The sequence below is a fragment of the Protopterus annectens genome, chromosome 17.part0 (assembly GCF_019279795.1).
Source record: "Protopterus annectens isolate FY-2018-M chromosome 17.part0, PAN1.0, whole genome shotgun sequence".
Taxonomy (NCBI): Eukaryota; Metazoa; Chordata; order Ceratodontiformes; family Protopteridae; genus Protopterus; species Protopterus annectens.
In genome coordinates this window covers 328,475,265-328,489,437 of record NC_056751.1, presented here as the reverse complement: position 1 = coordinate 328,489,437, position 14,173 = coordinate 328,475,265, and positions in this window count along the sequence as shown.

Genomic DNA, 14,173 nt, shown 5'->3' with positions numbered 1-14,173 from the left:
TGCTTTCTGCTTTTAGACAATGAAATAAGAGCAAGTGTGGGTACAACATTTCAAAGCAGAGTAAGAAATGAAAGTAACAGCAGGTATTTAGGGGTATTACACAGCATAACAGCAGGTGTTTGGAGGTATTGCATACCACAACAGCAGGTGTTTGGAGGTATTGCTCAGAATAACAGCAGGTGTTTGGAGGTATTGCTCAATCAAACGGGGCAGATCCTGCCTTTTGAACCTGGTTGACTTTTTCGAAACAGTCACTAGAGCCATTGATGAGGGCAAAGAAGTCCATACAGCCTACCTGGACTTGGCTATGGCCTTCGACACAATACCCCACTCAGGCATCATAGATAAGCTCAACAGCTTAAATGTAAACCCTTATGTCACTAGATGGGTTGCAAACTGGCTAAAGGACAGAACCCATAAAGTTAAAATCGCTGGAGCAATGTCAGACTCAAAGCCAGTCACAAGTGGTGTCCCACAGGGATCTGTCCTGGGACCCCTCTTGTTCGGCATTTATTTCTCAGATGTTAAAGCAAACATGGGAGGGTTGTGGCTGACAAAGTTCAGATGACTGCAAACTAGGCGCCATAGTCGATACACCAGCGGACACATACATCCTACAAAAAGGCCTCACAGAAATGGACAACTGGTGCTGGAGTCACGGCCTTAAACTAAATGCCAAAAAATGTATAGTCATCCCCTTTGGGAAAAACAAAGTACCCACAAATTATCACATAGACAGCAACCCACTGAGTACGGAAAAAAGTAATCAGAGACCTAGGGACACAAGTTGACAGTGACCTCTCATTTGACACCCACGTTGCCAAAGTGGTTAGAAAAACATTCTACCTTGCACACCTCATCATGAAGGGATTCACATCCAGATCCAAGGATGTCATTGTACTCCTATACTCCTCCCTCATCAGACCCATGATTGAGTACAATGCCCCATTTGGTATGTACCTCACCCGGCATTTGCAACAGCTGGAGAGACCACAAAAGTACCTCACCAAGAGGATCAAGGGTCTCCAACATATGTCTTATTCTGCCAGACTAAAGAAACTTCAGCTCTATTCAGTAGCATACCGCCTGCTCAGAGATGATCTCTGCCTGACGTACAAGGCCATGTCCAATCAGGATCTGATGGACATGCTCCACTTCAAAAAATCCAAATCCATCAGGACCACGAGAGCTAAAGACTTAAACCTCGGCACAAGTATGAATAGGACATGCTGGAGGGATAAATTCATAACCCAGAGGCTTCCCATGCTTTGGAACAAGATCCCAGTTCATATTAGGCAGACCCCCCTCACTGACTCTCTTCAAGAGAAATCTTGATGAGTGGATGGGAGATCGTAAGTTTACCCCAGGGGTCACATCTGTATCACTGCTAGACAGGGGCACAGTAAACTAATTCTATTATATAAGGGGACCTTCATTGTGTCACTACTAGACAGAGGCACAGTATTCTAAATTTATTCTGTACATTTGTGTACCATTTCATGGGGTGGCAAAAGCCACATCACAATGGCTAGGCTTACAAATGCCCCAGGGCAAATAGCCTAGTACTAAACTATGAAACTATGAAACTATAAAACCCAGTCTAAATCAGTCTAATTCATTCACAAATCTGTATTATGAAATAATAGATTTACCTGTAATGGTTTGCAGATATTTTTTTTCTGCTCACCATTTATCAAAAATTAAATATAAAAACGGTGAGAAGAAAAATATAAAAATACACACAAAAAAATCTTTGCAGGGGGGAAAACCCCCTGCACCTCCCCCAGTGTAAATTTTATATACTAACTGTTTACTCACACCACAATGGGGAAAAGGGCAAAAACCCTGCAAAAGCAGTCTGCCGGCTTATACAATACAGTACAGCATGGTGAAACAAGGGAAGGTCTACAAGAGGGTAGTGAGACCAGCTATGTTATATGGGTTGGAGATGGTGGCATTGACGAAAAGGCAGGAGTCAGAGCTGGATGTGGCAGAGTTAAAGATGTTACGATTTGTACTCGGTGTGACTAGGATGGACAGGATTAGGAATCAGTATATTAGAGGGTCAGCTCAGGTTGGACAGTTTGGAGACAAAGCAAGAGAGGCGAAATTGTGTTGGTTTGGACATGTGCTGAGGAGGGATGCTGGGTATATTGGGAAAAGGATGCTATGGATGGAGCTGCCAGGTAAGAGGAAAAGAGGAAGGCCTAAGATATGGTTTATGGATGTGGTGAGTGAAGACATGCAGGAGGTTGGTGTGAAAGAGCATGATGCAGAGGACAGGAAGAAATGGAAACAGATGATCTGCTGTGGCGATCCCTAACAGGAACAGCTGAAAGATGATGATGACAGCATGGTGAAACAAACTGAAACATTAACTATTTGAACTAAAACTACTCAACTACTAATACAATAATTACTTGTAGGATAGCCAGTATAATGTCATTCTCTTTGTTGGCATCCAAAAAACACCATTCTTAATTAATATCCTGGATACCTAATCAGAGCTTTTGAATATGCAAATTCATGCTTGCATACATTCAATGTACCACTCATTTCTAGCGATCCAAAATTTGTTTATTTTATTGGTGAATGCATAATTTCTCAACAACTGGTGTCAGACTGACAAGACTGATAATTTCAGTGACCTCTTTTATTATAACTCTTAAGAGAGGGATTCATTTGGGGAATTACACAAAAAGGTAAGAAAACAATAATCTATAGATCATTAAGGCAGTTTAGGACATAGATGCAATAGAATCGATAAGAGAGAGAGATGAGTAAAGGAGAGTGAAAACAGGGACTTACAACTTTTTGGAGAACATGTAGAGGATGGCTAAAAAGGTAGTGCTCTGTGACTAAATGAGGAATGTTCATTGGGGGTTTTATATGGGCGGTTTAGAATTCCTGTGAAGGTCAAGAAGAGAAGGTGGCCAGATGAGAATTGTGGAGATGTGGACAAAGAAAAACAGATTGGTTATATATCTTATATATGTGGTGGGGTATAGGAAAGTGCAAATTGTCTGAGATACAGCTCTGAAGGTACAGAAGGCAGTTTATGGTAAGGAATGAGAAATATCTTTGCCTACGTTTACGTGGTTTAGAGGTAGCAAGAAAGAAGGGTGGTCAAGGAAAAACGTGGATGTTCTAATGATAGCATCTGCTGTAAAGAGGCAGAGTACGCACAGATAGAAGGAAGGAAGAACTGTACACTGGGCACTCAGAGAAATGCTTAGTTAAGCTGTAGAAAAGAGGAAAGTTAAAAAAGCCATAGAGATGTAAGATAGATACAAGGGTGCAGGGGGTATTAGATTTGCAGAAAATGACCATAATACTGAATTAAAATAAACAGCTGGGATTATAGCAAATGAGAATCTAAATAGGAAAGTGAAAAATTGTTATGGTGGCATGTATTACATAAGTATAAAAGATTTGAGTATAAGGTATTGAGTGGGAGAGACAGAGACAAAAATACCAGGTGGTAAATAGTTTCAATACTTCTTATTTGAAGGATATTTATATAAATACATGAATGTGTAGAATTATGTCTGTATCAGATGATTGCATATTCTGAATAATTTGCAATAACATATATAAAGAGGCAAAAATATTGTTAGGATAAGTCTAATTCCAGTGTTAGGCAACTTGTCTTCTATGCATAATTTATCTAAAAGGTTAGTTATTGGAATTACCAGATCTCTGCCTCTCTTCTATTCTTATATAATTCTAGAATGAATTCCACCAGTTATCACTGCCTTGTGCCCCTATGGTTTTATGCATGTTTATATATATATGTATGTATGTGTGTGTATATGTATGATGCTTGTATGTATTTATGTATGTAAGTATGTACTAATATCCTGTAAGGAACATTGATTTGTACACCTTTGCATCAATTGATTAGCTACTATCCTACAAGGCACAATTTTTCTGTTTCTTTGTTGTTATTTATTTTCCTCCTTCAGGCATTTTCTTCTGTGACTAGACTCAAATATGTTCCATTAGCTTGATCATTTGTAATGGCAACAGTTGAATACTGAGAAATATTTACTTCATAGCACATTTTTTTCATCTTCCATTCATTTTATTAGTTTGTCTATTTTTTTCCCTTTTTTGTTTCACTGCTATGTTATATATCTATTTTCATCTATCTTTCTAAACTGAATATCCAGTTGACATTTTGGGCCTTTGCTTTCTGATTGCCTTTCCTGGTTCCATGTGCTTCTGTTGTTAGTGTGCTCCATATTTCTTCTTCTTCCCTGCACCCTTACATTTCCTAAGTGTTCCCCTAATGATTTAAAACTATCTTATTTAAGTAATGCTATCCAAGGCTGGATCCAGCAGCAGGTGACCCAGGCAGTTGAATAGGTCCTCATGCTGGCAGGGGACCTGTCCACAACTTTAAATAAAAAAAAAAGTTGTCTTACATTTCTGAGTGACAGAATACTGTCACTTAAGAATTAAAATAGCTTCCTGCTTGCCCATATCCACATCCTGCTGCTTTCTGCTTTTAGACAATGAAATAAGAGCAAGTGTGGGTACAACATTTCAAAGCAGAGTAAGAAATGAAAGTAACAACAGATATTTAGGGGTATTACACAGCATAACAGCAGGTGTTTGGAGGTATTGCATACCACAACAGCAGGTGTTTGGAGGTATTGCTCAGAATAACAGCAGGTGTTTGGAGGTATTGCTCAGAATAACAGCAGGTGTTTGGAGGTACTGCACAGCATAACAGCAGGTGTTTGGAGTCATTGCACAGCATAATGGCAAGTGTGTGGAGCTGGCTTTGATTAGCCAGAGAGAGTCTGTGCAGCATTTAATGGCAGGTGTGTGGAGCTGTCTTTGGTTCGCCAGAGAGAGAGAGAGAGAGAGAGAGAAAGAGAGAGTGAGTAAGACCAGCATAATGTGTGTGTGTGTATGTGTGTGTGAGAATTAAGCAGGTCACTATTATTGTTGTTAATTTTCTTGACAGTGACATCTGGGAAGGATGTAATCAAAACTTAGTTATAATTGCAACTTAGTTATAATTGCTGGGTTTGGAGAATGTCTGTGGATATAAATTTGCCCATAATTCATCACTGGACAGTTACATTTTCAATGAATGTGAGTTTTAAATAAAGAGGAGTTTACTATTGTTCATGCTATGTCTGTTTTCAATGTAAGAATATTTTTCATTGTTTTCTTTAGCAAAATGATATCAGTGTTTGCACTATTATTTTTGAAATAAAGGTTTTAAATCAAAACTCTGTAAGCACTCTAAAAGTACAGAAGAAAATAGTATGTACCCTGACAGGTTTGAACAGCGACCTGGGGAGAGAGAGCTAAAAATATACAGTACACTGGAATGGTTGTGACTGGAGGGGGACCTTGGTCCATTACTCTGCCTAGAGTTCCATTTAACCATGATCTGGCTCTGATGCTATTTAATTTGTGTATCGCAGCATGTTTTCTTTTATTGATTACTGATTTGTGTCACAAAAATACCCATTTCTTCTACAGCCGTATATCTGATGCTTCTCCATTATTCAGCACTCATAGTTTCATTTAGACTTCTTCTATTCGCGCCGGCTGATTGTTTGAGTAATCACTGCATGGTATATTTAAATTCTAATATTAGTTGACATGTAAAATGTGTTCTTATTATAGTAATAATGTAAAGTAATTTTTCTCATGAAAGACACTAGTGCAGTTATCTTTTAGATAAAATTATAGGTGTTGTAGTTATTAAGTTCCATGTATATGCTGTGTTGTCCATTGCTGGGCCATCAGTGATTATATTTCTTCTAATTTTTCATACTACAACTAAGCCTATGCTGAACTTCTGTATTGAAGTTCATATGATTACTCTGATGTTTTGAGGTCAGAGGTCCAGGTTTCCATAACATTTTCATGTCTTGGCCTTTGATTATTTTAAGTGTTTTCTAACATAGACCTCAAATAGATATAATTGAAATTCTAGTTCTCTCCACAATTCATCAGTAATAGACTTGCATCATTCTCATTCAGTCACCAGTGCAGAGTAAAGCCAAAGCCCTGAGTGATGGTCCAGTTATTCAGCTATTAACTCTTTTCTTTATTAAAGTGTTGTTTTTGTTATTATTATTATTACTTTCACTTGTATTGTCATCAAAGGCTGGAAATTCAGCAATGAAATCTGTTACCGTGTTTAAATCATTGTAACGTATACATTTGTTTTATATCACTGATTTCTGTAACTCACAGGAATGTTCTTTTAAATACAGATATTGAATACACATGGGAATGCACACTGCATACAAAATAACATCCACTTATTATGTAGCTCAAGAGTTGATCTGAGCAGCATTCTACATGTCACCGCATTCCTTACAAGAAATAGTAGGCTAGTATGAAATAGCACATATGTACAGTACACAGAGTGAAAGTCAAAAGAGGATAAACAACTCAACACACTATCTTTTAAGTACTCAAATATCCTGGGATGGGGCCCTAACTAGCATACTGTTTTATTCAGTTTTGTGTGTAAAAAACAATGCCTCCTTCACATGTCTTTATTTGCTATGATCCCAGATACCTAGCCATAGCCCAAACATTATTATCAAAGCCTCAACACTATGGCAGTATTGTTCTTAGACAGATATTCTAGTCATCTGTTTGATTAGTTTCTGTCATGAACAGCACATAGAACAAGTTAGGCACAAGGTGAATGTATGTTTTGACAGTTTCCTAGGTAATGGTTTAATGTAATAAAATTGACTGGAGAAACTCATTATACCCCCCCCCCCCCCCAAGCAGGATGCAGTATATGAAGCACAGACAGGTGTCACTAGGGTTAGACAATAATATTAATCCCCAAGAGACCAATATCTGGTATGCTACAAAAATTAATCAAACTGGACCGTATTATAGGATGTACAGTATAAGACAGCCACCCACCTGAGTAAGATGATCCTGATTGATAGCACCTACTAAGGAACCAAGCTTGAAGATGGAAAATACAGGATATTTTATAGAAATCCCTGCCCATCTAATGGAGTCCCACCTTCTACACTTAAAAGCAACTGTCTAATTGTTTTCTGGAATTCAGTACCTGCATAGTAAAACCAGTTAAGAGAATTGTTACTAGTACACTGCAGAGACAGAAGCCAGCGAGGGTGAAAGAATTAGCCACATACCATCCCAGTAACATTGTATTTTATTCAGAATAATTAATCCACATTTATCCTTGTGAATTAACTCAAAGGGCATAGATTAGGAAGAATTTCCACCAACAGACACATGATGATTTTATGCCCACATTTAGAATGACGATGAAGTTATATGGTTGTGTCAGTTTATAGAAAGGAGATGACTCTAAGGTTTCATTAGTTCAGATCCTTGGGTAATTTTAGTAGCACTGTAATCAAAGCAAATTACCTGTAAGTCTGTATTGAAAACTTGGTGAAATTGGTTGAATATTTCTGTCATAAACTGTTATATCGCTAGTGGGTGTGCATCTGCCCCTGGAGCTTTTATATGTTTTAGGAGTCTTTTTTTTTTTTTATTTTCATTTGCAGTTCAGAGCAGTGAAGGCTGTGCTGTTGCATCTTTCTCTATGAGTCTCAGCTTGTATCTCATGTAAGAGGTGTTATTCTAGGCCCATATCAAAATGGTGAGGGGAAAGCAAAGCAAATGACATTTTGTTCAAAAACAGTCTTCAGGAGTAGGTTACTGTCTTTCACCCCTTCCTTTCTTCCTTCCTTGATTTTTTCTTTTTATCCTTCTTAACTTAAAGAAACACAAGTAATGAAAATAATTTTCTTGAAAGGGTGGAGGTTGACTAATTCTTAAATTGTTAAATGTGTATGTTTTTTTGCTCCCATTAAAAACATAAATAAATCATCCTTGAGTAAAACTCTCAGCTCTCCCTATTTTGGAGGAGCATCCCTATTTTAGGGTGGAGTTACCCATGCAAATAATGAACCTATTTTTGGAGTATTTTTCTATTTTCATGCTTATCTTACCCTCTCACATGATTTTCTGAATCGTTATGATTTTTGAAGTTGTCTAGTACACAGAAAGCCACGCTACATGAGCAACATACTATTGGCACTAATAATTTAAAGAAAAAACCCTACATCTTACATTTTCCTTTTTCAGAATTAGACATAAATGACCTTGTGTGGTAGAATTCCACAATGCAGCACATTAAAGTATACAGGTTTTATACTGTCTCTGATAATTTGAATATATTTTCTATCATTTTGTCACTCTATTTTCTGAATGTGTTTCTGAGTAGTTTACCTCATTCCTACTAGAAACGGGAAGAGTTATGTGCTATTTGTATGTAGATTGTTTTGCTGATTAGAGGACATGATTTTTGACTGGATGTACCTACATTTCAATGCCTGTGTACCTATTTTCAATGTCTGCAGGCTGAGAGATATGTCATTGAGTGTATTTTTAAAGAAAATACTGCTTCCATAGCACAAAAGAATGTTGCTGTACTTTACATTTTCTCAGATATGTATGGTTTTTACTTTAGCTGCAAGGAGAACGTACATTTTCAGAGAGGTAACTGGTTCATTATAAATGTGAGCAACTTTGCTGCATTTCATTCCCCAGTGAAGCTAAAAAGCACGCAAAGCAGCTCATACCCAATAGGGAAAAAAGTGAATAAAAAAACGGATATCTCATGGAGAGTTCTGTTCATTGTCACTCATTCATATACATGACAGCATGTACTGCAGGGTCATTTGTTGTAGCAGTCAGTGTATCATATGTTCATCTTTTTGGAGCAATGCTGTATCATAACAGGTAAGTAGGTTTTGTGTGTGTGTGTGTGTGTGTGTGTGTGTGTGTGTGTGTGTGTGTGTGTGTGTGTGTGTGTGTGTGTGTGTGAGTGTGTGTGAATGTGGGTTAGCATTAGACTTAGGGCTAAGGAAAGGGACAGATCTGTATGTGCAAGTATGGGTGTGTTTTAGGGTTAGGGTAAGCGTTAGGTAAGGGAACAGATTTAATGGTGTATGTTTCTACTGGTGCATTTGTTTGTGTATATCTGTATGCATCATTCTAAACCCATCTTCTTTAGTGGTATTGTTAGGGAAATAATTTTTAAGGTGAAGTTTAGGGTTAGGGCAGGGTTAGGTTTAGGGCTGGGGTTAGTACATATTACTTTGGTGGTGCCCTGCTGTGCTAACCCTAATCCTGGACTTTACATAAAAAAGAATGTTCAGCAATACTACCACTCATCAGACCAACTAAAGGCTGATGTTATGAAGGGATTTATATAAAGATTTTAAAAGGAAATTGCTTTCTTTTGCAATCTTTACTATTTTAGATGCTTTGAGTATTTGGTAATGTGATTCTTTGCTATATTATGTCAAATGTTTTGCATTCCTTTTTGTGAAAAAGTGATGAATGACACTGTAATCTATGTGGCAATGTGTCCCCATTCTTGATTTATACCTGTGGCTGTTGATGAGGCTTAGCATTCTCACATACATGTCAGATTCCATATAGAATCTTGTTGCTTTGATACTTACCATGCCTTATCTCCAAACATAACCCATGAGGAAATATGTACTCCTTTTTATCATGACGTCATTTCTAATATGCTGATCCCTTTCCTAATACATATCCTAGCTTTCCTGAGTCCCTTCTGTAATCCAGAGATATTATCAATAAACTTAGTTTCTTTTTGATTTCTAGATGATTTGTGTTAAGCCAGTTGACATACACTGCTTACTGTGCATTTATTCAGATACTACCACTATCCAGAGCATCCCACACAAGTAGTCTGTAAATGTGTTTTATCATAGCTAATGAATTAATTACGGAAAAGTGTAGCCCTAACCCCATGCTTGTATACTGCTCTTTAGCCTCCAGCTCAATCCTCATTTTTAGCTGGTGGTTTTCATGCCCCCATAGCACTGACAATCACATCTCCTAGATTACATTTCATTAATCATGTGACTACATTACCATTTTATAACATGCTGCCATGTAAAACCTTGGCAATATGTTATCTTATTGCCATTCATAAAATGCTGTTATGGTTCCACTATGGTTCTTCCAGTAACTTCCAGGCAAAGGTGTGGCCAGATGAGCGTAACTGTAGGTATAGCTTGAAGAAAGACTAAAAAGAGGCTGTTTTTTGCCAAGCTCCCCACATCCTCATAAATGTATATATAGCAACACCAGAGCTTTTTAAACAACCATGGAGAACACTGAACAAAAGTGACTCATTGTCAGGACTGTCATAGAAGGAGCACCAGCAATGCTTTCCTGTTACATGCTGCACTCTTTCAATGTGGCTCATCCAGTTATAACCAAATCAAATTCTCAACAATCCACAAGTGGATAAAAAACACTAGTAACCGATAAAGGCGGATTGTTGAGAATTTGCCAAAAATCCTTTTATCTCAACCCCAAAGAAGCCCACATGCAAACCCCAAAAATTCAGGAGTACTATCAACAAACTCTTACACCCAGGGAACCCATCTCCTCCTAATTCATCCCCTAATAACTCTCTACTCAAAACTACCACTCTTCTGAACTCCTTCATTAACTCCAAAAAAAAAAACTAATTAAACCAAACAAGGCTACCTGCCTTGACTTTCATCCCCCTCCCACAGACAAAACTCCTTTTTCTATTAAGCCTGTCCCCACCTCCATCGTCAGATCACTGCTCTATAAACTAACCCCCTGCTCCCCTTCTGCTGACAACCTGCCTCCTCTATACCTCAAATTCACTGCCCCTTCTATCGTCTATCCAGTCTCCATCCTCATCAATAGATTAATTCAGGAAAAATGTGTCCCTAATATCTGGAAAAAGTTCTATATTATACCCTTACATAAAGGAGGCAACTCCACTGACCCCTCCAATTTCAGGCCTATCACGATTCTATCCCCTCTCTCTAAGATTCTGCAAAAGTACTTACACAAGCAGCTAATCTTATATCTCATTCAGGAAAATCTCTTCACTCCAACACAACACGGTTTCCGATCATATCATAGCACAGCTACAGTACTTCTGTCCTTCACTAACTCTATCACTACATCTCTTAATAGTAACATTAGTGTCATGCTTCTTCCTCGACCTTTCTAAAGCATTTGACACTGTATCTCACAAACTCCTTCTCTTCAAGCTCTCCCACTTTAATCTCCCTTTCTCTACTCTATCCTGGTTCTCTTCATACCTATCAAATAGTGCTCAGTCAGTCAAATGTCTCTCTGCAACCTCACCTTTTCTTCCCATTCAAACTGGTGTGGCCCAAGGCTCCATCCCGGGCCCACTATTATTTAACAACTAATAATCTCTACCAATCATGCCCTCTCTCCACGCTTATACAATACACCGATGACTCTACCATCATCAAAACCTCTGACAGTCTACCCCACCTACTCATCCTTATTCAAGACATCCTCCACTCTGTTCAAAGATGGCTCACAACTAACCAACTCCTACTTAATCACAATAAAAACAAAACTACTTCTCTTCCTTCCCAGGTCCCTCAAACACCTCAAAACCTCCTTCTCATTTTCTTCTCTAAACAACACTACTATTAAGGTCAAATCTCACACTAAACTTCTTGGTGTTTTTATAGAGGACAAATTTAAATTCGACATCCAGCTCTATAACTGCAACAAGAAGACACACCAAAAACTAGGACTACTATACAGAAATAAAAAATTCTTAACACAAGAATCTAAACTGTCCCTAGCTCAAGCCTACCTACTGCTTACCCTACTATACATTTCCCAAATCATCACTAACCTCCCCAAAAATTTGTCAACCAAAATTGAGCTTACCTACAACAAAATAGCTAGATTTGTCACTAATCTCCCCTATCACTCATATCAGTGCCTCTCCTTATAAAAACTCCACTGGTTAGAATTCCACAATCAACTCCTCCTGCCTCAACTCCTTCTGACACATACTGTCCTCCATCAACCCACAGCCTGTCCATCTCTAGCAACCATCATCTCTCCTTATGTCCCCAGTCGGGGACTTGGTAGCTCTGAGCAGCACCTCCTTCAAATCACCAAACCCAATAAAGCTGGAAGAAAAATGTTATATAGTCACTCAGTTAGCTCCTCTTGGAGCCAACTTCCTCTCCAAATCAGAGCTATCCAAAACCCAGCTAACTTCAAACTCACTATAAAGAAATATTTGCTTATCTCCTGGAACTGCCTCTGTAAAGACCTTACTTGAACCATCTCTACTCTGCCCCCCCTTTCTGACACTATTTCTCACTGATACCTATTTCCTATCTGTATTCTAGATTCTCCTGCTCTTTGACCTTTCCCTTCCACTATACTCTAATCTTCACTCTATACTTCTACCTCCTATCTCTCCCTCCTCTTTAATTCTATACCCCTCCTCTTCTTTCGCTTTGTGCCTCAATGTCTCTCCTGTATGCTTCACTACACTTATGCATAGATTAGTAATTTCCCATCCAATGTATGATTTTCATTGTTCATCATGCGCTTATAAGGCACACAATAGTATATTTCTATGTTTAAGTTTTCTCCTCTTCATACATTGTAACAAAAAAAATGTAATCTCTATTTTGTTGTATGTGTTTCCCAATAATTGTATGTTTAAATGCATTAATGAATGTATGTGTAAATACTTTATTGATTGTAAAAATTATTTGCTGTAATGGAGCTTTTCTCCTTGGTTTTTTGCTGAAACCGGGCACCTGCCCAGCCAGACAAACCCGGTTAACAAATGGCAAATAAAATAAATGAAATAAAATAAAGCCACACAGATGTCAGGCCATGAGGAAATTCTAGCAGGTCTCAATGAAAACATAATTTAATAACAGTTGACAACAGGAACAAAACAAAACTTTTTTTTTTATTTTATTCTTGTTGTCAGTTTTACTTAACCTTGTTTTCACTGTAACCTGCTTGGGATTTCCTCTTGGACTGACATTTGTGTGGTTTTAGTGGTAACTCATCCAGTTATGAGTCAGAATGACAAAACTCAAAAGGGATATAGAGGACTATCAGCATCATGTTAGTTACCCCCCACCCCCCTCAAAGAATTATGAACACAATAACAGAATTAAACTGAGCAATGTTAGAGGAAATAACTATTCAACAGACACTTGGAGGGAGGAATCAGGTAGGGGTAACTATGATACCAACTTTCCACCCCTAATGAATGAAGATTCATCATATTATCAAAACAGAAATCGACAGGATTTCCAGAATTTTCGGAGAGGGGGTGGGAGAAGGGGGAGAGGGAGGTATTAAATATGACCACACACAGCCCCACCCCAATTGTTACCCCCACACCAGATCATTCTGATTCTTTTATTACAGACAAAGATGATGAGATATTACAAACAGGGACCACCCACTCTTTTAAGAATTTTTCAATTTACAATTATAGTAATATTGCCATCAACAAAGGACACTTTGACCTTCTCAGCAAAGGGTTTAAATATATTCCTAGCACTCGAGGTGACTTGGTACAAACCATCATAGACACTAAGCTGTTTCTCCGGAAGGTCAATTTACAAGCCATTCTTCCCCCTTCTGAACACCTACAGTCAGGCCTTACTAGGTGGAGTATCTACAACCCGCCCCTCCACCCCCAAATCAAGAATCTAGACACTGTTCTGGAAAAAGAAATCAGAAGGGAGTTCAAAACATACAACAAACAAAATAACCTCACAGAAAAAGAACTGGAAACTTTGAATGACTTAAGAAACAACACACAAATCAGAGTCATGAAGCCAGACAAGGGAGGGGGAGCTGTCATCATGGACAACATTACTTACGAAAGTAAAATGAACAGTATCCTCAGGGAGGAAAGTAAATACAGAAATGTATCCATCAATGAGGTGAATGTGGCCTATCAAAGAATTGATATGATCTTGGACAACATGATAATGGAGGGAACGATAGACAACAAGTTGCACAAATTTCTGTATGTACCAAAACCTAAGATTCCAATTATTTTTGGTATACCTAAGGTACACAAAAATGTCTATGACCCTCCATTAAGACCCATTGTGTCAGCTGACAATTCTAAAACACTTCCCATGGCCAAATTTGTGGATCTCAAGACCAAGCACATTTGTAACAACAATGAATATATCTTAAAAGACTCATGGGACCTACTCAGGAACATCACTAAGGACCTTTGGACGGAGAATCTCATTTTTGTAACGATTGATGTTGTTGATCTCTTCAC